Source organism: Euprymna scolopes, chromosome 13 (genome assembly GCF_053919585.1).
Source record: "Euprymna scolopes isolate OS-2025 chromosome 13, ASM5391958v1, whole genome shotgun sequence".
In the NCBI taxonomy this organism is placed as follows: Eukaryota; Metazoa; Mollusca; class Cephalopoda; order Sepiida; family Sepiolidae; genus Euprymna; species Euprymna scolopes.
Genome location: NC_136494.1, coordinates 32,025,087 through 32,048,279, shown reverse-complemented (window position 1 = coordinate 32,048,279; position 23,193 = coordinate 32,025,087). Strand labels below are relative to the sequence as shown.

The 23,193-nt window shown below is 35.7% G+C and overlaps 1 pseudogene; it reads right to left on the bottom strand.

Moving 5' to 3' along the window:
- Positions 1-19,876: 19,876 nt before the first annotated feature.
- Positions 19,877-19,992, bottom strand: LOC145292426 (5S ribosomal RNA; annotated as a pseudogene).
- Positions 19,993-23,193: the final 3,201 nt, after the last annotated feature.

Genomic DNA, 23,193 nt, shown 5'->3' with positions numbered 1-23,193 from the left:
AAACGGTTCATATCGTAATATTCGGAAAATTCGTAGGGTAGTTAACCAAAATACAAACAGCACTAGTGCTTCGATTTTTGCAAGAGCTGGAATCTCATGAACATCCAGGCAGGCCTGATGCAATGTGTTGAATGAGATGGCAAGGAACATCAAACTTCTTCCAAGGCCTCCATTAAGCAAACAACATAGGGAAAAACGAATGGCTTGGACACAAAAATACATGAAAATGGACTTCCAACGTGTCTTATTTACGGATAAGGCCTGTGCTACTCTTGACAGTCTGGATGGATGGGCAAAACTTTGGAACCCAAATGAAACTCAGACCCCTTACAGAGTTGATCGCCAACAAGGAGGTGGAGGCATCATGTTTTCGGCGGGTATCATTGGTGATAAAATGGTTGGACCTTTCCGAGTGCCGGGAGTATAAAACTTAGCAGTAATGCTTACGCGGCCTTCTTGCATAATCATTTGTCGCCAGCGCTAGATGACCTACCACTTTCATGTCGCTTTCAGATGATTTTAAGCATGACAATGCATCATTCCATTCTTCTAGGGCAACTGCAGCCTTCCTTGAATCCATGGGCTTCGTTGGAGAAACTTTCATGAACTGGCCATGGTGTTCTCCAGACCTTAACCCTATTGAACATCTCTAGTCAATAATGAAAAGAGGGTTTTTTAAGGGAGAAGAGCAATTTACTTCAAAGGATGCTCTTTGGGGAAAATAATTGATGTCGCCAGACCCATAACTCTTTCTCAGATCAAATAATTGACTTCCTCGGTGGGCAAAAGGTTATTTAAAGTTATTTGAAAGAATTGTGGACATGTCAATAAGTAATTTATTTATTTGAGGCTTAGCACCTAAGATGTGCTTTTCTTTATTATTCTTTAACAGCAAAATATCATAAAAAATAGAATTTTCATGATTAGACATTCTATTTGGGCCATAAAACAACATTTTAAGAGATCTGCAATAAAGCGAACGACAGTGGAAATTCTTTGATAATGAAGAAAATGTCATAACTTCGTGAATATCACATGAATTTGAATAAGCATTTTGGGAAATGGCCTTACAGCAGTCCTTTGATGATACAACTTTATTTTTTTTTTGTGACGTATGTTTAGTGAAATATTAATATTTTACTAATCTGCAATAAAGTGACTGGCACAGTGTATACTAGGTTGGCCAAAACGTTCTTTATTTTTCTAAGTGAATACAAATTCCGACTTTATTCATTTTTCATGTTTTCACTTCGTCATTGTTCATCATCCCTAGTCGAGTAGAGTGAGGAGCATTACTCACTAAAAGCAAATCCTTATCGTTAGTGCAAGGTGCTATTACTCTTATAAAGATAGATATAATACGTCTTGCTGAGAGTTAACTCCAAAGATCTCTACCACAAGTCCATTCTTGAATCTCTTGATTAAAGCTACTTATATTAGGTTGGCCAAACAGTTTGTTTGTTATTTTTAGGAAGAATGAACTCAAACATCTTTAATAGAAACATAACATTCATTTTCCACGGCCGCTTTGAAAATCTTGAGAATGTCTGCGATTTGTCTGATTGTCAAACGGCAACCTTTGTCAAGAATTTCACTCGGTCACTGTCGATCATCTTTGGCCCATCTCTGTGGCACATCTCTCACTGAAAAATTTCATTTTCAGAATCGAGTAAATAAAACAAGATAAAGCTTATTTGTTAAGACCAAGATGGCTGTCTGCTAGTCTCGTTTTATTCACATTGGCGAGAGTTTACATTTTAAAGGGAGACAACTCTTATTAGAGCAAACCATTTCTTCTATCAGTTCCATAACAGCCTTCTCCTCATATGCATGACATATCTTTATGCAGGTTGCTGTAGCTTTTATTTTCCTTTTCTGTCATAAAAAAATAATATTGATAGTGCTCTGTTTCATTATCCATTTCAAGGACTGAATTACAATTAAACAAATGTAAGAACTCCTCTGCTCGACTTATTACACACCGACGTCAACATAATCGCTATACCAAATAGTATATTGGAAAGATATCATTCCAAGACCAAATGAACTTTTTAATCTAACTCAATATTTGGTGTCTTTACATTATTGGGATGAGATTTTGTAGTCGATAAATGGAGTTTTCAGATAAAAACCAATGGTTTCAACTGATTTTTAGTCAATTCTAATAAGTTGTAATGGTAGTTTCTCAAATTATGCAGTCAGAATTTCCTGAATATTACTGAATTATTAAAAAACAGCTTTAATCATGTTAGGAGGTGAAAAATTGCCGCCATCTTTAATTCGAAGGGAGAATTATCTCGTTTTGCACGCTCCCGTGTTTTACAATTGTTTTCATCAAATTCTATTTTTTATTATCTTTAATACAAAATTTTCTGCCTGATCGATTTTCGTAATTTGTGGATATAATCATTTTAAAAATACGAGGAATACGACTGTTTTCATGTGAAATTCAGTTTTACGATTTCCGAAAATCTCGTCCTAATTCTGTAGAAGTGCCCAATATTTTTTTTAAATAAGAACCATTCGTTTTTCTTATATACTGCTCTTTCTTTTTTCCCCTCTTTCTTTTCTCTTTTGCGTCTTCCTTTTTTTAAACTTTCTCATCTTTCTCCCTCTTTCCCCTCACAATTTTTATCAATCGCCCTTTAATTAATTCATGATATGATAAACGACCTCTCCTCGCATTTCCCGCATTCTGTTCACAATGCATGACGTCACCTTCTGTTGTAATGCATGACGTCATCCAGTGTATATCGCATTTTTGTAACGACATAAACATGAACATTGAAAAAAAAAACGATGATGTCATCTAGCGTGCACAGTAACAGGTTAACATATTATTAAATAGGCAAGCAAGTTAGATGCACAGTTTTATAAATACAGATAAAAGTTTTTCTTTATTCGCCCTCTTAATTTATTTTGTATATCATTAATGTCCTTCTCGTCAGACATCTTTAAGTTAAGGTCTAGCAGTTCTTTTGTGAATCACACTAAAATCATGTTTTTAATCAATAACCTACATGCATCGATTCTTTATTTTGTGGTTTCATATAGGATTTTCGCTTGGTTATTTATTTATGCGTGTGCCACGAATTTCAGTGCTGACATGTTTACGCACGCACCCTTTCATCTAAAAATTCTAGAAACTACTTTTATTAAGTCTTTGAGAGATTCTCTTTGCAAGCAAAAAAAGAAAATCTCTTAGGACTTAATTTGATTTCTATGTAAATTTTTTCCCAGCTTATTTTATTCCTGTTTTCTATAAGTAAATTACCTAACAATTTAACCATATGTGAATAATAAACATTACGAAATCGTAAGATGACTACACATAAAACGATATTAAATATGGTTTATAAAGTGTTAGTATCGTAATTACAACCTTAATAAACCGATTTTAGATATAACCTAGATAGAAATTTTAGATAATAAATATTTGTTAAAGTAAGTTATATTAACGTATAAATAGTCCTTTTTAAGACTAATACCTTTTTAACTCAACGCTCTGATCTCCATCTGGCATCAATTGGTATAGATGGCTCTCGCCTGGGAGACGCCCCGTGTTTTGACAAGCTTCTGGGTTTTTCCTTTACTCCTGATCTGAAATGGAACACGTACATCAAGTCTGTTGCCAAGGTCGCTGGAAAGATGGTGGGATCCTTCTACTGCTCCAGAAGATATCTCACTACTGATGCAATTCTCTATCTATATAAAAGCCAAGTACGTCCAAGGATGGAATACTGCTGCCATATCTGGGCAGGAGCTGCTAAAAACAGCCTATCCTGCCTTGACAGAGTACAAAATAGACTTGGTGGCTTAGTGGGGGATGCCCTTTTCTCTACCCTGCAACCTCTCTCCCACAGAAGACACATTGCGAGCCTATCCTTGTTTTATCGTTATTTCCATGGCAGGTGCTCGTCTGGACTCCAATCTCTTGTCCCCCCCCTCGCCAATCTTTCACGAAAAACACCCGTCTAGCCGAATCCACTGTGAAAATTTACCCCACTCTTCATCTGTGCCTAAATCAAAACTTGGATTCCATGAACAAAGCTTATTTCTTAGAATTGCACGCCTGTGGAACTCTGTTCCGTCTGCCTGCTTCCCACCTGACTACAACTTGGTTGTCTTCAAGTCCAACGTTTACAAATTCCTAATGAACCGCCCCCTTAAGTAAACACTTCATCAAATCTCCACACTAACGTAATGTACTTGCAATAACCCTTATCCCTGAGTGGCTTCCGGGCCTTGATAAGTGGTGACCACTGTGTAAAAAAAAAAAAAAAAAACTCAAACGTTAACAAAGGACACACTTTCCATTTAATTTAAATATGCGATGCTTGATTTTCTATGGAATTCCTTTTTCCGACATTATATATATTTCTTACCTAGCAAAAAAATTATATTTTTCTAAGGAGTATACGCATAAAAATAGTCGATATTTACATACTAACAATTGATTGTTTCTTTGAAATGAAACAGATCTGTAAAAAATGTGCCGAAATTTTGGAATGCTGAAAAAATTTTTGATGAAAAAAATAAATATTTGGAACTCGGAATGTACTATAGTGTTATTATTTTTTATATATATGCTCTGTTATTATTTTGAACTGGCATTGAGCTTCTAAACTAAAGGAACTGGTGTACACAAAATGGTGAAGTATAATTGGAAAAGCATATTTTACCGGAAAACGCACATACACGCGCGAGCGCCCACACACACACACACATATATATTTATTCAAAAGGTGTTTATATTGTAAAAACTCTGTAGCAATAATAAAATTGCCAAGTATTCTTCATTTACTGAAAAGCAATATTGTAATACAATGTGAAATACAGATATCACACTCTGATCCAAGACTGAAATATTAGTCCACGAACCTCATTTTTTTATCATAATTATTTATTTGTATTTGAATGATTCAATGTACTCTTCTAAACTTAGATGTTATTCTCACAACGTTTCAGCTGATGTAACCTTCTTCGGGCCAGTCTTGTTGAACAGTTGATTATCATGTCGAAATCGAAAAACTATTTTGAATTTAGAATAGAACCCTTTTATTTTCATCCATCAGACATGACCGTTAGATCTAAAGCAATTCGTAATTGTAAGTTACTTTTCTGAATTAAATAAACGGTTCTTTGTATCATTTGTATTATTCAGATTACTGTTCTCATTTTGAGTCCCTTTTTTCATATTCCGCTCAATATTACCTCCAATTTTTTTTTTTTTCATATTCTGGCTAATATAACCTCCGACCTTGTTTAAGTGTCTTTCTTTGAACTCTGGAATCTGCATGGAATTTTGAACGGATCATTTATTTAATTCTGTGGAAAAAATAAGGGAAGGACCAATGCCAAGATGGGGGTGAAGATTCAAAAAGGTCGGTTCTACCCTAAGGCGTCTTTGACTCTGCCATTTTACGTCGTTACTGGGAGGAATGGTGGGAGACTGGCCCTTAGTTATATATTGAACATACCTTGGGCCAGAGGGGGTTTCATTGGTGCACTTCATTCAAGAGAGTTCTGAGGGGTGCCGACATTGGGCGTGTTCTGCAGTGTTCCCTGTCTGCCAGTAGTTTTCGTATATTGTGTCTATTCATGTTACGCGACGAGGTAAGTTGCTAGCAATACCTCAGTGAGCATTTTATCTGTTACCATTTGCTTGCTGACGTACATGCACCTTTCCAAGTCTGGGCGTGGTATGGGGTATGCTATGGAAGGGGGCCTCTGTGGAATGCAGGGGTCGTTGGCTCCTTTCAGAGCTAGTCCAACATCTCACCAGAGAGTCAATGCATTGTATTTCTTCAACTGACTCCCGAGTTGGGGTCGCAAAATAACGATCATTTCGCAACCTTTATACTGGCCCCATCTCGGACCATCCAGCCCATCTATTGTCGGAATGAAATTTTTGACATTCCATGGGGGTAGCATGTGCTTGTTTTATCATCCATGACTAGTTAGAAGTGTTAAGTAATTCACAAATATATTTTGAGTATCGCTCGTACTGAGGATTGAACCTTCAACCTCCAGAGGAGTGTCACTTATACTAAATTTTACCTAGTATTTCATGGGTTATACCATGCGTCATAGGTGACAAAATGAGAGCATGCTATTCCCATGGATTAAATAAATGGTCCGTTCAAAATTCTATATAGTTTCATGAGTTGGATAGAAAGATTTCTGATTTTGACAATAAACTCCTGAAGAAGGTTGGTAATTACATTGACTGAAACGTTGTGAAAAGAACACTGAAAATGAAGTAGTTTGGACAATCCAATTGATTCGAAATTCAGAAACATGAAAACACTTCTGGCCGAAATTCTTGACGGATTCTCGAGTTTGAACAATGCACCTAAAGAAGTTCAAAGTTTTCATCGGACGAAACGTTTTAAAAATAGCATGCAAAATGAAAAGAGTAGGCCAAATAATTCAAGTAATCAAACATTATCAATCCTCATCTAAAAAATTCTGAGGCAAGAATTATCCAAATACAATATTGATTATTCAAACGTATACTTATAATCATGTTCCTTTTCCAGAAGTAGACAACGCATGATGTCATATTTTTCATAAATATTAAAGAAGAAATTAGAATAGTTTTTTTTTGTGTGTGTGTGTGTTTGTGTGTGTGTGTGTGTGTCTCTGAAAAAAAATAACAATGGAACTGAATGAATAGAAATCCAATAATGTATCCCCCTGTGAAGATATGAAATCCTTAAGATTAAGTCAAAAATATTATTTTAAGTACAGAATATCACATAATGGATTTTACATGATAAACCATTTGTTAATACTTCTTCCATAGAATTTTATTCTTCCTTTCGCAGCGTGAAAGAAAACGAAAGCTTCCGATCATTAAAAAATGTTTAAGAGGCAGCAAACAAATGGTAGCATAAATAATTTGCGTTGTCGGTCAGGCAGTGTGATATATCCAGTGTCATCTGAAGTTTTATCATTTGCTCTACCTGACAGCATGGAATTTGTTCAGGCTCGCACATCCTTCACATGGCACTGTACACCGTCAACAATAATGGCTTGTGTACTGATCACCTCCATTCCTTCTTGGAACTTGAACGTGCATCGATAATCAGGTGGTTTGATCCATACAGGTTTGTCCAGTATTTATATGTTTCATGTAGAGACTGTTGATGTGGACACTGTGTCAGTATTCCTCATCTTAAGTAAGTCCTGTTGGTATGTACAATCAATGATGATGTATCGTCCTTGTGTACAATGATGTACCAATACACTGCTTCCTGAACAGAGCACTTCTTTCTAGCTATAATCCGCTCAATACTGCAGTGGCATCATTTTATGATGCCGTTGCCTGCTGACACGTTAGCACACCAAAAACTGCAACTGGCAGAAAACTCTCTGAATTCCCCACTAGCAAGGTCAGCATCATTGTCAGTAAACAGTTTTTGTGATGAACCTTATCCTCAAGTAGCCTCCGGGCCTTGATAAGTGGTGACTTCTACGTAAAAAAAGAATATTGAATCGAGATACTAAATGATGTTTCTAGAGTCTTGTGGCGACATTGGTCGCCAAATAGAAAACGTGCTGGATCGCAATCAGAAACTGTTATGAAATGTTTGTCATTATCATGGGTTATCTCTATTACCAACAATAGTCGACCTCATATCTGCTTTGTGATCATTGATCAAATCCATTGGGTAAAACATGTAGCATGTCAGATACCAGGATGTTCACTACTCTTATCTTACTACATGTTATTTCATCACTCCTCATAGCACAAGTTAGAGGTACAGGTTCAGTCATGGATTGGATTCTCTCAAGCCACCTGGTATCCAGGTCATTGGGTCTACCAAGTTCTAGATTGACGGGATCAGAACAATATCCAGGGACAGTCCATACTGTTCTACCAGGAACTGCATTATTTCCAATTGTGACTGGAGCAACATTTTGCTGATAGTTCGTTTGCATACTTTGGTCCTTCCAGTAAGCATGCCTATTAATCATTGATAGATGCTTGCAAAGTCTGTTTGTAACACCAGATTCATGCCCTTCAGTTTAATGTGCTGGGCATCATTTGTGGGTTTCTGGACACGTGCATCTTCAAACACAAAATCATTATGTTCCAATAGCATGCCATTACATTTACTCATACAATGATGTCTTGTCCGTTTGCACACCATAGACCTTGTGAAGGATATATATTGTTTTCAGGATTATTTTATAGAATTGGGCATCATCTCCGGTGTCATCCTATCCTTGGGTCATGAAATTTGGTCTTTGCTTTATAATTCCCATTGCTGCTTGGAACTACTCACCCACTGGCCGATACCCGATCAGTTCCTTGCAAAATGACATGACTTGTCACAAATTTTGGAACTTCAGAAATCATATTTCCATACTTCTATTAGAAAGTGCCATGCTCCTTCCAGACTTCCAATCCTAGCATTCATGCATCGTCTTCAAGCCTTGCTAGATCCTTGCTTTCTAGCCCAAACTAAAAAAAATGCTGTTTTATTCGCTCTGCAGGTGCCACACCATTGTTAATGTATATATCTTCAGTCGAACAGCTACATCTTTGGATGGAACAGCGTCCACAATTGGCTGCATAATGGATCAGGCTATGTTAAGCCCAAATCGTATCCTACTCAAGCAGTATCTCTGCCCCTTCACCATCGCCTTTTAAAAAGGTTATAAAAGAAAACCCGTGCATATGCACCTGTAGGTAGTCTATTCTCAGGTCCAGCACTAACATATCGAACCTTTCCCTACACCAGTCTCTAACTTTTGTCATCATTCAGTTTGTGGTAATCCATAACAAGTTGCACTTTTCTGAACGACTGTCATTAGCAAGATTAATCTCTTTTGGGAGACTGCGCGTTTTTAGCGGTATGATACCAGCCATCCGTTGTGAATTCAAGTTTGTGATTCACAATTATAGTACTTCCAAGTGTGTCTGATTGATCAACTGTTTTGACAGCCACTCTGTGTGTGAAGGATCGATCTACTTCACACATACATACACAGACACATAAACGCACACATATACGTTTTATATTCATACATAAAATGATTATAAACAGTGGTTTCAACCACTCAAATATCGATATAGGCGATCAGATATTTATCTCCTTTGTTAGTATATTAACAGGTGGATGACATTAAGTTCGAGCAGAAGATAGAATCACAATAGATTTCCATACCTGGCCAACATGTCTACCATTAAGGGGATCATTTAATCCACCTGTGGATTCACCTTATTCACTCCACTACTGGTTATGCTTTTTCCATCAGTGGCCAACACCTCTATTTTGGGTCTATTCGGTAAACCAAAAACTAAATTCCACACAAGAGACCAGGTGCACTGAGTTAACTAATGTGTTACGCATCAGTCTTTTTGCATACCCATCACTGGCAGGTTTGTTTTCATTTTAATCAAGGGCAAAGTCACGCTCACATCTTGGCTCTGTCTCCATTTTCCAAACATTTTGATGTGACATGGCATTTATAACATTTGTGGTGGTTGGCTTATGATACTGCCTCGGTCATTCAAACTGACAGTTCTTAGCTAGATGTTTGGGCTCAAAGCAATCAAAACAATACAGCTAGTTCTCTGTGGGTTTGATTGGAGGCAGTTTTTCTGTGACTGATTGGTAGCAGCAAAACTTTGATTGTTCATCTCAGCCCTTGCTCGGCTGTTTATTTATTTGCTTCCCCACTGAGCAAATTAGGCACAAGGCCGTTTTTTAATGTGGAGATGGAGGGAAGGGGGGAGGGAAAGGGGGTACCAGCTCCCGAGAGGTGAGAAATGGGAGCTGGATTAGAAACTGTTGGTATGAAGGGTTGCCCCTTCAGTGACCAAGTTTAGATATGTGGGGTTGGCCCCATATATGGTCTTTGCTAGTCATAGTTGGTCTTTGCTAGTCATAGCTTTGCAGCATCTGTTGGAACAGATACTACACTTTGATCTTGTCGCCCGGGCCCCGGAGGGCGCTGGGACTGTACAGCCCTTGCTCGGCTGAGCATGCTTTCTGTCTGGATGTTACTTATATCGGCAAATGCATGCAACAACTCCTGGCAGGCAGTTCGCTCATGAATGCATATTGAAGATTCCTCTGAACAGGCTGGAGAGTTTCATCTAGCCACTCATCCGAACATGAGGTTCATCTAAAAAACTGCTTGTATGCCTTGCATGCATCAAGAGCAAAGGCACATCGCATTTTTTACCTTTTCACATTAGTTTTATCTCTATTTTACAGTTGCTGGTAAACGAAGAAAGATGAGAAACAAAACTTATATAACTTATAATATCATCAGAACAAAAAGGAAAAATAAAGGGAAAAATTAAGAAAAAGAACAAACTTTTTAGGCAATGGGATTTCGAAGCTAAATGCTTCTCATCAAAAGAGAAGAAGGGTCAGAATTATACAAAATGCAAATATAGAAAAACTGGATTAATAAGATTTTCATATGAAATGAGAATTAAGGAATAGGATAATATGGTAAAAAGTAATTAAAAGTAGGTACAGCATATAAGGGTAAATCAGAAGGGTAGTATATATGTAGGTAATACTAGTTAGAATGTACTAGTACACGTGGACATTGCCAAGATGGCGGCTGTGACAATATGTAAAATACTCTAATCATAGATGATGAGGATGAAAAGGAGGAAGTGTGAACAACTTTGGAAAAAAATTATGACGTATGTGAATCGGGATGAGATAGGGGTAACCATCCTTGGCAACAATTTCATGTGAAAATTTGACCCTAAAAACATGTGCTAAAATGCAAGTTTATTGGTTTATTATGAAAACTGATTCTCTTAGTGATTTTAAACGTAATGAAAAATGACTTACTAGTCGAAAATGTTCAACTTCGAAATTATAAACTTTCTCATCCTCAAATCTTGTCCAACTGTTAATATACAATGTAAACCCAACTTGACATAAACCAATTTTTTTGTGGTTTTGGAAATGTTAGTAACATAGTAGGGAGTTTAGCAGTGAGAGATCTATTGTCATTACATTTACATTTAAACATGCTAGTAAAGTAAAGGAAGCAGGAAATGGGGATGGAATTCCAAAGTTTAACAGTTCGAGGGGGAAAAAATTAAGAATTTATTCACCTGAAGTGTTTAGAAGGTCCTTCAGCATCTAGGTACCTCCACAGTGAAGGGGTAGGATTTTGCTGCTTGGGTTAGTCGGGAGTATTAACATCGAGGTGAAAAAAGTACAACGAGTTCATCATTGATTGTGATCAACTGTAGATAGGTATGTCTAGTACATTTTAATATATCTATTTATTCACACACACACACACATATATATATACGTTTTATATTCATTCATAAAAAGATTATAAACAGTGGTTTCAATCACTCACACATAAGCGATCAGATATTGATCCCCTTTGTTAGTATTTGAAACCGACAATACCGATGTTATCCTGATCTGTAACGCATATATAAATAGTTTATGTGTATATATATATATGAAACATAAGATGATTTCAATATTTTCCCGATTCCGATGCAATTACCGATTCTGTTGTAAATTCCTGATTCCGATACAATTACCGATTCTGATTCCTATTCGTTTAAAACTTCTAAATATAATGTTCCTGAATTTTTTTTTGTGGTGGTGGATTGATCAGATTATTGTCGAAAATACTCATGTAATTATGAACGCATATTGTCGCGGATGTAAAAATGCACCTGTTGGAGTAATCTATGGATTTTAGCTTTACAAGTAGTTTAAAATGAATAAATATTTATGATTTTTTCATTAGTACGATCTGTGGAAAATTAAATTTTAAACAAAAAGAAACAAATAACTGCAACAAAAAAAGAGACATTTTTAGCATCGAAAAATAAACAGTTTTTTCCCGATTCCGATAACCCAAAACGTTCTGAATTTTTCGGTTCTGATTCCGATAAATTGTCCCAACACTAGTATATATATATATATATATATATATATATATATATATATATATATATATATATATATATATATATATGTGTGTGTGGGGGGCACTAGTACGCATATATATATATATATATATATATATATATATATATATATATATATATATATATGTACATCTGTATCAAGCAGTGCGAACAAGAAAACAATGTAGTTAATATTTCCCTTTTGTTTCGCTAACGATTTCCAATTCAACAAAAAAAAAAAACATAGGAAAATGAAAGATTGCATTTCTGCTTTTCTTATTTTTTAATAAAAAAGAAGTATTCTGCCACTAAAAAAGACACACTCACATTTTCAGTTATCAATGTTGAATTAAACGGCCGCAAAATATACATCTATATCGACAAAAAAACGTAAGCTGTCCGAATTAATCGTTTGTGTTTAAAAAATAATCATTTCTATCGCAATTTGTACAAAGCGTATTTCAAGATGTGTACTTTGTTTTTAGTTCATACTAGTTTTTGAATTTTATCCAAGACATTTTTGGTTCTGAATTTTTAACGATAGTAGGAATCTTTTGATCATATATATATATATATATATATATATATATATATATATATATATATATATATATATATATATATATATATATATATATATGTCTGTGTGTATAAGCATATACGTATGCATGTGTACGTATATATGTAAATACGTGTGAGTGTATACGTATATATATGTATATGTGCATATATGTAAATATGTGTGTTTACATATATATATATGTGTGTGTACATTTTTAATCATATATATATATATGTGTGTGTGTGTGTATATATACATATACGTATGCATGTGTGCGTATATATGTAAATATGTGTGAGTGTATACGTATATATATGTATGTGTGTATATATGTAAATATGTGTGTTTACATATATATATATGTGTGTGTACATTTTTAATCGTATATATATGTGTGTGTGTGTGTGTCTGTGTGTATATACATAAACGTATGCATGTGTGCGTATATATGTAAATATGTGTGAGTGTAAACGTATATATATGCATGTGTGTATATATGTAAATATGTGTGTTTACATATATATATATGTGTGTGTGTGTGTACATGTGTGTGCATATTTGTAGATATATACATATTTATATATAGTTGTATATATATGTATATATATATATGTTTATATATATGTATGTGTGTGCATATATGTGTATGTGTGTATGTATATATACGGCATAATCATGTTAACACACCGGTTCCTGTAAGATTACCCAAGTTAAGGAACATTGAGCGTGGTCAGTACTAAAATGAGCGACCATTTGGGAATTCCAGGAGCTGTATCTGCTCTGCTTATTACGACATACTTTCCAATCAATCATGACCCTCTCCTTTCTTTCCTTCTGCCTTTGTTTCGTTACTATGTCTCCTCACCCAAACCGTGCCGATTCATAAGAGGTGTGGTTGGAGATTGCACCACCCTAGCCTCACAATTACATGCGCAACTACCTATACAGGGGTGTCCATTGTCTGTTGAGACTGAACGGAGGCATCAATATATATATATATATATATATATATATATATATATATATATATATATATATATACACATATGTATATATATATATGTTTATAACTATATATGTATATATATATCGAAATGTATATGCATATATATATGTATATATATCGATATATATATTTTTTTACACCGTGGTCCCCACTTATCAAGGTCCGGAAGCCACTCAGTAGGGATAAGGGTTATTGCAAGTACATTACGTTAGTGTCGAGATTTGGTGAAGTGTTTACTTAAGGGGCGGTTCATTAGGAATTTGTTAACGTTGGACTTGAAGACATCCAAGTTGTAGTCAGGTGGGAAGCAGGCAGACGGAACAGAGTTCCACAGACGTGCTGTTCTAAGAAAGAAGCTTTGTTCATGGAATCCATGTTTTGATTTCGGCACAGATAAAGAGTGGGGGGAATTTTTCACAGTGGATTCAGCTAGACGGGTGTTTTTCGTGAAAGATTGGCGAGGGGGGGGACCAGAGATTGGAGTTCAGATGAGCACGTGCCATGGAAATAACAATAAAACAAGGATAGGCTCGCAACGTCTCTTCTGTGGGAGAGAGGTTGCTGGGTAGAGAAAAAGGGCATCCCCCACGAAGCCATGAAGTCTATTTTGTACTCTGTCAAGGCAGGATAGGCTGTTTATATATATATATATATATATATATATATATATATACATTTATGTATATATATATATATATATACATTTATGTATATATATATATATATATACATTTATGTATATATACATATATATATATATATATATATATATATATGTATTTATTTATTATTGATTTCTTGTGAACTTTTTTGTCTTTATAGTTAAACAAAGACATCAATTTACTAACACATGTTTGAATTATTTTTATATGAATCATATTTTCGTTTAGTAAAACGATATTTTTTTAGTTGTGTTTGAAGGAAGTACTATTTTTTAGTTTCTTTGCATTTTGTTTCTTGAAAAAAAAATGGAGTACTTTTATTTGAAAGTTTAGATTTTTTTAAAACAATTTTTGTTCAAAGTCGGTTGTTCTTTATTTGGTAAAATTTTGTGTGTTGTTTCTTTGAATTCCTTTGGAGATGAAACTTTGGATTTCGTATCCAGTGGCAAAAAATTTTGGAAGGACTTACCGTTGCACGACTTGACAACGAATGAACCGGAATTGCATTTACATTGCATTGCGGTATGTTCGGACGTTAATCATGTTGAAATATTTTGGTTCATTTTGCTGTCAGTAATTATAGCGACGGATCTGTCTCTTATTTGCTAGTTTTCTTTGAAAAATACCATTTTTTCTGTTATGTTCTAGATGAATCATAATGTACATTGGTGATGAGAGATTTCTTTTGGTAATTTTTTTTTTTGGTGGAATCCGAAGGTCGCATTTTTTTTTTTTACGAAAGAGTTACCACTTACCAAGGCTCAGAGGCAACTTGAGGATAAGTGTTAATAAGTGTACAGTGGTCAATGGGAAAATGACGTGGTAATTGTTAGTAGAGGAAATTTGGTAAATTGAATTACTCATCAAGAATTATTTACATTGGACTTGAAGACAACCATATTATAGTCAGCCGAAAAGCAAGCAAATGGAAGAGATTTACACAGGTGTGCAGTTCTAAGAAAGAAGCTGTGTTCATGGAATCTACGTTTAGGTTTAGGTGCGGATAAAGAGTGGGGGAAATTATTGATAGTGTTTTCAGGTAGACGAGTGTTTTTCTAGATTACAACTCAGACGAGTATTCACCATGAAAATAACGATAAACCAGAGACACGCTCGCAACGTCTCTTTTGTGAGAAAGAGAGTTCAGGGAATAGAAAAGGTCATCCCCCCACTAGGCTACAAAATCTGTTTTGAACTCTCTCAGGGCATAATAAGGTCTTTCTAGCTGCTTCTGCCCAGATGTGGCAACAGTATTCCATCCTTGGACATACCTGGCTCTTATATAGGTAGAGAATTGCATCAACAGTGAGATATCTACTGGATCGATAGAAGGATCCCACCATTTTCCCAGCGACCTTGGCAACAGATTTGATGTACGTGTTCCATTTCAGTCTGGGGTTATGGTCAAGCCAAGGAGCTTGTCACAACATGGAGCCTCCCCAAGAGGAGAGCCATCCATTTCGATTGATGCCAGATGGGGATCAGAGTGTTGATGATGTAAAGACAGAAGCTTGGTTTTAAAAATAACCAGCCACCTGTTTCCCCATTGTACCACATGTCCAAGATCAGAAAAGGGAGAATCAGAGAGAAATTGGTCGTTTACCGTTTTTGATATGTTGCCATAGATGGTAGTGTCCTTAGCATAAATATCTACAAATGATCTAAGGATATGATCTTTAAGATTATTGATGTAGATCAGGAAGAGAGTTGGGCCCAGGATGGAACTCTGAGGAACTCCAGCATTAACACTGAGAGCTTCTGATTTCTGCCCATCAACCTCTACCTGTATGAATCTATCAGAGAGAAATGATTTAATAATTGAGAAATGATTTAATAATTGAGAAGACATTTCCAGCTATACCGTAACTGGAGATCTTGTGAAGTAGACTTTTATGCTATACTCTATCAAAGGCCTTTGATATGTCAAGAGCAACTGCTCTAGAAAGGAAGCCTCCATTAAGAGATTCACTAATTCTATGAGCTATAACCATAAGCACATCTGCTGTAGATCTAGCAGAACGGAAACCATACTGTATGCCACTAAGAAGTTTATTTTTGCTGAGGTGGTTGACTACTTCTCTATTAAACACAAATTCCAGCAACTTACTCATGACGAACAGGAGACTTATTGGTCTGTACTGAGAAGGAAATGACCGATCACCTGAATTCTTTAATAATAGGCAGACTGACGAGGTTTTCCAGGGTGTTGGGAAGCAATTCTTCTTAAGACAAATTAAATAGCTTTATAAGTATGGGAGCTAGTTCTGGTTGAAGCGTTTTGACCACTATAATTGGAATGCCGTCAAGGCCAGTTGCTTTACTGGAATCAAGGTTTTTGATTAGCTTAGCAACATCACGCACAGATATTTATATGTCGCATAGTGTGTTTTTTTTATACAAGAGGAAATACGGTGGGGGGCCTTCGTTGCATCGGGTAGAATTAGCTGCAAAGTTCTCATGCTGACGAGATTACCTCAGGTCCATTGATGATAGTTGGGATAGAGCACATGCTTCTGTTCAGGATCTTGTTTGCTGTTTGCCAAAACTGGTGAAACTAAGCCACAGCTCAGCCACTTTGGATTATACAAACTGAGCAGACAACTCTCTCGTGTCCTTCATTACTCTTCTACAGTGGCTGCTGGCAATCCTGAAAGCAGCTTTAGTCTCAGTACATCTGTCACATTGGGAGCAATGGAAAAAATGATTTGTGTGCACAATAACAGCAGCACATTCCGAAGAGAACCACAGCTGGCTGTTAGTTTTTTTCTGGATTTTTTTCGTAAGTATGAAATGGTGTATACCTACAATTAACCATTCCATCAGGTCTGATACTATAGAAGACATATCTTTTTTAAACATGGAATACAGAGGTAGATATGATATGAATACACAGAAGCTATCCCAGTCAGCCATAGAGTATCGATATATTGTACGATGGAGAGGTATGTCTGAAGACTTTTTACATTTCATTTTTATCTTAACTGATACAACAGAGTGGTCGGAAGATCCCAGTGGAGACAACGTAAGATGAATATAACTCAGGACAAATTGTGTGAAAAACAGCTAGGAGCCTTGCATACTGACCGTCAGTATCGGGCACACGGGTGGGTGTGCGAACAATCTGAGTGAGGTCATAAGCAACGGAGAAATTGTGACTGAACCTCCCCTCATCATCGGTCTTGTTTGAGTGGGTTAACCATTCCACATTGTGAACATTGGAGTCTCCACAGATGTGAATGTTAGCCATAGGATGAGCCGATAGGATGTGGTCAATTTCCTCACATATGCTCTTAAATATAGTAAGTCAGCTGTTGTGGGGGCAATAGAGGGCAATTATAAATGCAGTCGTGTGAGCAAGTGCAATTCAGAAGCACATATAGGGTAATTTAGGATCTTCTCTGGAGATGTCCTTATCACATAAAAAGCCATCTTTAACGTAGGCTTTAATTCCATGCCATGGCGATCTTGGGGGTCAGATTTGGATGTTAAGTTAGAATACCTTTTAATTCCAAACTCTTCTAGGGAAATAGTCAATCCAATGCCAATTTCGCTTAGGAAGAATAGGTCTGGTTTAGTCTCCTGTAAATTGGGTTTCAAGCTCTGGAAGGTTGGAATATATACCCCTGATGTTGGAGAAGGAGACATGGTAGTGGGGGTCTACATTGGAAGTTGAAGGTGGGTTTAATCGTGTGTTTTTTTCTGGAAACTTTTTTTAGTAGTTTTAGAATTTGTGGAATAGGTTGACAGATTTGCTTAGAGTAGGGCAGCAAGGTAAAGTAAGAGAGAAAAAGAAACGAAGAGATATAATTTTTGTAGCACATGATAAGGTAAAGCTGTAACAAATGTCCACTAATATAACATCGAGAAGCCCCACCAGAAAATGGTAATGCAGTAGCCCCAGTACTTTGCACTTGATAGGACAGCCTCTTTAGTGGTTAATCCATGGTTTAAGTCCCTGACTATCAAACGTATAACGTCAGCCCGGATAAAAAGTTTACCTTCAGCACCCTTACTAGTGATATAGCCACAAGGATAGACATAGAAAGAGAAATTTTCCGATATCTCTGGCGAGTGTTCACGAAAAATACTGTCAACCTAGAATACAGCTTTTTCTTCTCCGTTTTTCAGAAAAATCACTCATTAAAAATGAGGACTGAGAGACAAATAAGGAGAAGCGAGAGTAACAAGAGCTGCCGATAACGCATCCACAATGCAATGTCTACTCGCCATTAAAAAAATTGTGATTATATTAAGTACTAGCAATTCAGCCCGGCTTTTTGATCGGGCCCTATGTATTGTTGATAACTTGCCCTAGGTGTGAATACACTTTATGTAAGATTTCAAATGTTTGGACCAAAATTTGTCTTAGTAATTTCATAGAGACCACAGAGGTAATTTAAAAAAAATTACCACAATTTTAGCCCCTTAGCATTTATTGTATTGGTCTCAAATCAGAATAAAAAGTTTTGCCCATATCCAAGTACCCTACATCGTAAAATTTCAAGTCTTTATACCCAAAATTGGCGGAGAAATTTGATAGAATCTGCAAAGGTCAACTCTTTCAACTTTGACCTTTTGGCAGCCTAATTTTCGCCCCAAAACTAATTAAAATGCTTGCTGCATTCTGCATACCCGTTATGTATGAATTTCAAATGTTTGTGCCCAAAATTAGCTAAATAGTTTGCTAGACACCGCAAAGGTCAAATCTTTTGAAATTTTACCCCTTAGGAGCTCAAATTTTAGACCCAAACCGATTAGAAAGCTTGCCTTATTTCTAAATACCCTTTATGTAAAATTTCGAATGTTTAGACCAGAAATCGGGTGAGTATTTTGGTAAATTTAGGTCAATTTTTTAAAAAACTTTTTTTTAACTTTGACCCCTTAACATTTATTGTTTTGGGCTAAAATCAAAATAAAAAGTTTGAGCCATGTCAAAATAACTTACATTTAAAATTTCAAGTGTTTAGACCCAAATTGGCGGAGAAGTTTGGTAGAGTTTTCAAAGATCAAATCATTGAACTTTGACCCATTGACAGCGAAATATCTGGCCGAAATCAGATTAAAAAGATTTTCTCAAATCTCAATACTGCTTATGTCAAGTCTCGAGTGTCTAAGGCGAAAATTGACAATGTCATTTGATAGAGAAATATACACACACGCACACACATAGGCATTTTTACTTTTCACAGATATATAGCTTTAACTTAATATAAATCTAATTTACCTATAGTTGTATGTTTAAAATTTATTTCAAATAAACCGCGCCGGGGACTACTTAAGCAGCGATTACAGCAAAATTCAAGCACAATTAAACAACGTAGAGGTTTCTGTAATGTAGCGCCATTAATAAGTAAACTTTCATTAAAAGAACATAATTTAATTGTATACAATATAAGTGATCTATAAATTGTAATAATTGTTTACAATTTAGTCGAAAAATGAGTGAGTGGCGAAGCTTTAAAGCAGTTCTAAATGACTAAGACTGCCACTTAACCATATATTCTAACACTACCGTGTTTGAATTATATATATATATATATGAAGGCTTCCATCAGTCTTGACAGACTATGGATACCCACTGTAAGGGTGCCTGCGCGTGAAATTTGTGTGGCAAGACTTGCGCAACCTCTAACCACGCCTCTCCTGAGTCAACATTGTTGCATACCAGTGGCAAGTTGAGGTACAAGACGACTGGAAGCAATGCCGAGATAAGCGGAGAGCACACACAGCGCTAGAATTCCCAAATGGTCACCCATCTGGTATTAGCCAGGCTCAACGTTGCTTAACTTCGGTGATCTGACGAGAACCGGTGTGTCAACGTGATTATGCCGTACATATATATATATATACATGATAAACATCGACTATATATATATATATATATATATATATATATATATATATATATATATATATATATATATATATATATATATATATATATATATATATATATATATATATATATATATATATATATATATATATATATATATATATATATATATATATATACGTAGTTTTTGTTGTTGATATTTTAAACGATATTAAGATTAGCGTCTTCACCTTGAAGATCGGATGTGTTTTTTTTTTTTAGAAACTGCCCATTTTTTATTTTGGACGTAAATAAATATTTTTATTTATTTTTACAGTAATCTACGTACATGCATGTTTCGGGGCCCTACCCATCGTCAGCGTAGCTTGACTGTTATTAGGACTCGAACCCTGGACCTTATGTATTTCAGTCCAGCGTCTTATCCATTGCGCTATGATAACATAGACGATTTACTGCTTAGTTTTTATCGTTTATATATATATTTACGTAGTTTTTGTTGTTGATTTTTAAACGATATAAGGATTAGCGTCTTCACCTTGAAGATCGGATTTGTGTGTTTTTTTTTTTTTAGAAACTGCCCATTTTTTATTTTGGACGTAAATAAATAATATTTTTATTTTTTTGCTAGCGAGGGGTACCCGGCGTTGCCCGGGTGTTTGTAGGGTGTGAGATGCTAAATAAAAAAGAAACGGGGGGAGGGGGTAGGATCGACGCCGAACCCCTGAGGTGAAGTTTGAAAATACAATCGGCCAGCCAGAAGTGAAAGATGATTGAAAGTCGTCGAGCGTTACGACGACGACGATGACGATGTAAGCATTGTTATAAGCGAAGTAAGAAAAGAAAACAACGTTTTAATTAAGCGGGGGGGGGGGGGGTAAAACACAAAAAAAATAACGTAAGGCAAACGAACGATTAAAACAGAAAACGAACGAACATTTACGTGAAAAATGGCTTAAATAATACAGGGTTCAATATTTAAATTAAAAAAATCGAAAAAAAAACAAAAACATCTCACACCACGATTCGAACCCAAAACGTTTAGATAATGAACCAAGGCCTTAACTACCAGCGCTAAAGCGGCGTATATTAAGTTTGTTCGGTTTATCAACTATTTAAAGTAAATCAGGTCACGACGTCATGACGTCATCTGACGCATGCGTTGTTGACCCTCCCCCTGTCGATTTCGGGGTAAAAAAGTTAACGGTTTTCTCGTTTTCTGTCTAGACATCTCTCTGTCTCTCTCTCTCTCTGTCTGTCTGTCTCTCTCTCTCTGTTTGCGTCTCTCTCACTCACTCTCTCTCTCTCTCTGTTTGCGTCTCTCTCACTCACTCTCTCTCTCTTTCTCTCTCTCTCTCTCTCTCTCTCTCACTTCGTCTTCCTTACTCTAAAGACTGGAAAATGGCGTCTGGCTGTTTTTATTTTTAAAAAATTCGTTCGTTAATATGTTTTGTAAGCGTTTTTTTTTACTTCACATGTTTGGCTTGTTATTTTTCGTTTAACTATCGTATCTACCTATTTTGAATGTGGTAATAACTTTGGTAACGTTGCCATAGCGTAGAAGTTCACAGTTTAGCTTTAATTCATTTTTTTTTTTACCGATAACAACATTTTTAAATTGTAAATTAAGACCGCCATTAGACACCAAGATCACGTGACATGACTCAGCGGGTTTTAAATACAAGTTGACCCAAAATAAACGGTCGCGTGTATACTTTATGTAGAAGAGTTGGGGGCCGTATTTTTTGGGGCAGTTATGAATCGATTTAAAAATACGTAATGTTTAACATTAAAAATGTCACTTTTTTGGGGCCCCCCTGCAGAAAATCGATCAGTTGACGTACTTCTGATGGTCACTTTGGGCCAATTTTTCGATATTTGTCGTCCGGAAGGTGGGCTTTCATATGAGACCAGGTTTGTGAATTTTTGTTGTGTCTGTCGAAAGTTTTTAGCAGACACACAAACATACACACAAACAAACACACATACATTTTCGCTTTTATATATATAGATTTATTTATTTTAAAACAGTAATCTACGTACATGCATGTTTTGGGACCCTACCCCTCGTCAGCGTAGCTTGACTGTTATTAGGACCCGAACCCTATATATGCTGTTTAGTTTTCTACTTTGTTAAATTTTCCATTACATACTTAAATAGTTATACATCTACTAAATTGATATTTTATTCGGCCTAGCCAATGTTTTTATAATTGCTTTAAATCATGTCCATTCGCAACAATTAAATATGTCCCTTTTAAAAAATGCTTACTTTCATTGATGCTCATAACCGATTCTGAAGCTTCAATCATTAATAAAATAAATAAATTAATCCGTTTTTTACGGTATCAACAAGATCGAATATTAAACCATGACTTTGTTACTACGTTTAGCATTTCATCACAGATGATTTAATCGTTGGCTTTAGCGAAACGTATTTGTGATGTTGTTTTTGTTTTGAATGATGCAATAATTTGCTTTATTAATTAAATACTGCAAAACAAAGCTTTTCCATTAATGTTTCTTTTCGATTATGTAACGAAAAACAAAATAAACGCTCTGATAAACATCGACTACATAGTCACTCACATGTACACACTTTCAAGCGATGTATCAAACAACATTAACTTCTGGGCAAAAATATTAGAAAACTGAACAATGGCCGACAAATAATTGAGTGATTTTCCAGAATGGCTAACAAATCTCCGAATCTCCACACTGAATCCTCAGCAATCACTGCCATCCATAGGTGTTGTCGTTTCACCGGTGCCCGGAAAACTCGTCCTGGGAAAACTCGTCTCCGGAAAACTCGTACCCGGAAAACTTGTACCCGGAAAACTCGTACTCGGAGAACTCCCCCCCTTTTTGCTAGGTAGGAAAACTGGTCACTTATTGAATAAATATCGATTGAAAACACATTTCATTACCGTTCTTGAAGGATATATTGTTTTTAAAAGAGACTATGCATCCCCATAATATTTTTAAAAATTATTTTTAACTCTTGCTTGAAAAAAATTAACTTGGTCACGGAGTCAAGATACGAAAAATGAAGCTAAATATTTATTTTAAAAAATACTCTAATTTTAACACTTTTTGTGTCATTACGAAACAAAAATAAAGAAAGAAAACACGTAATTATTTTATTTAGAAGAATTAATTTAGTTTAAATAATTCTTGTGTTATTACAAAAAAAAACAAAAAAGA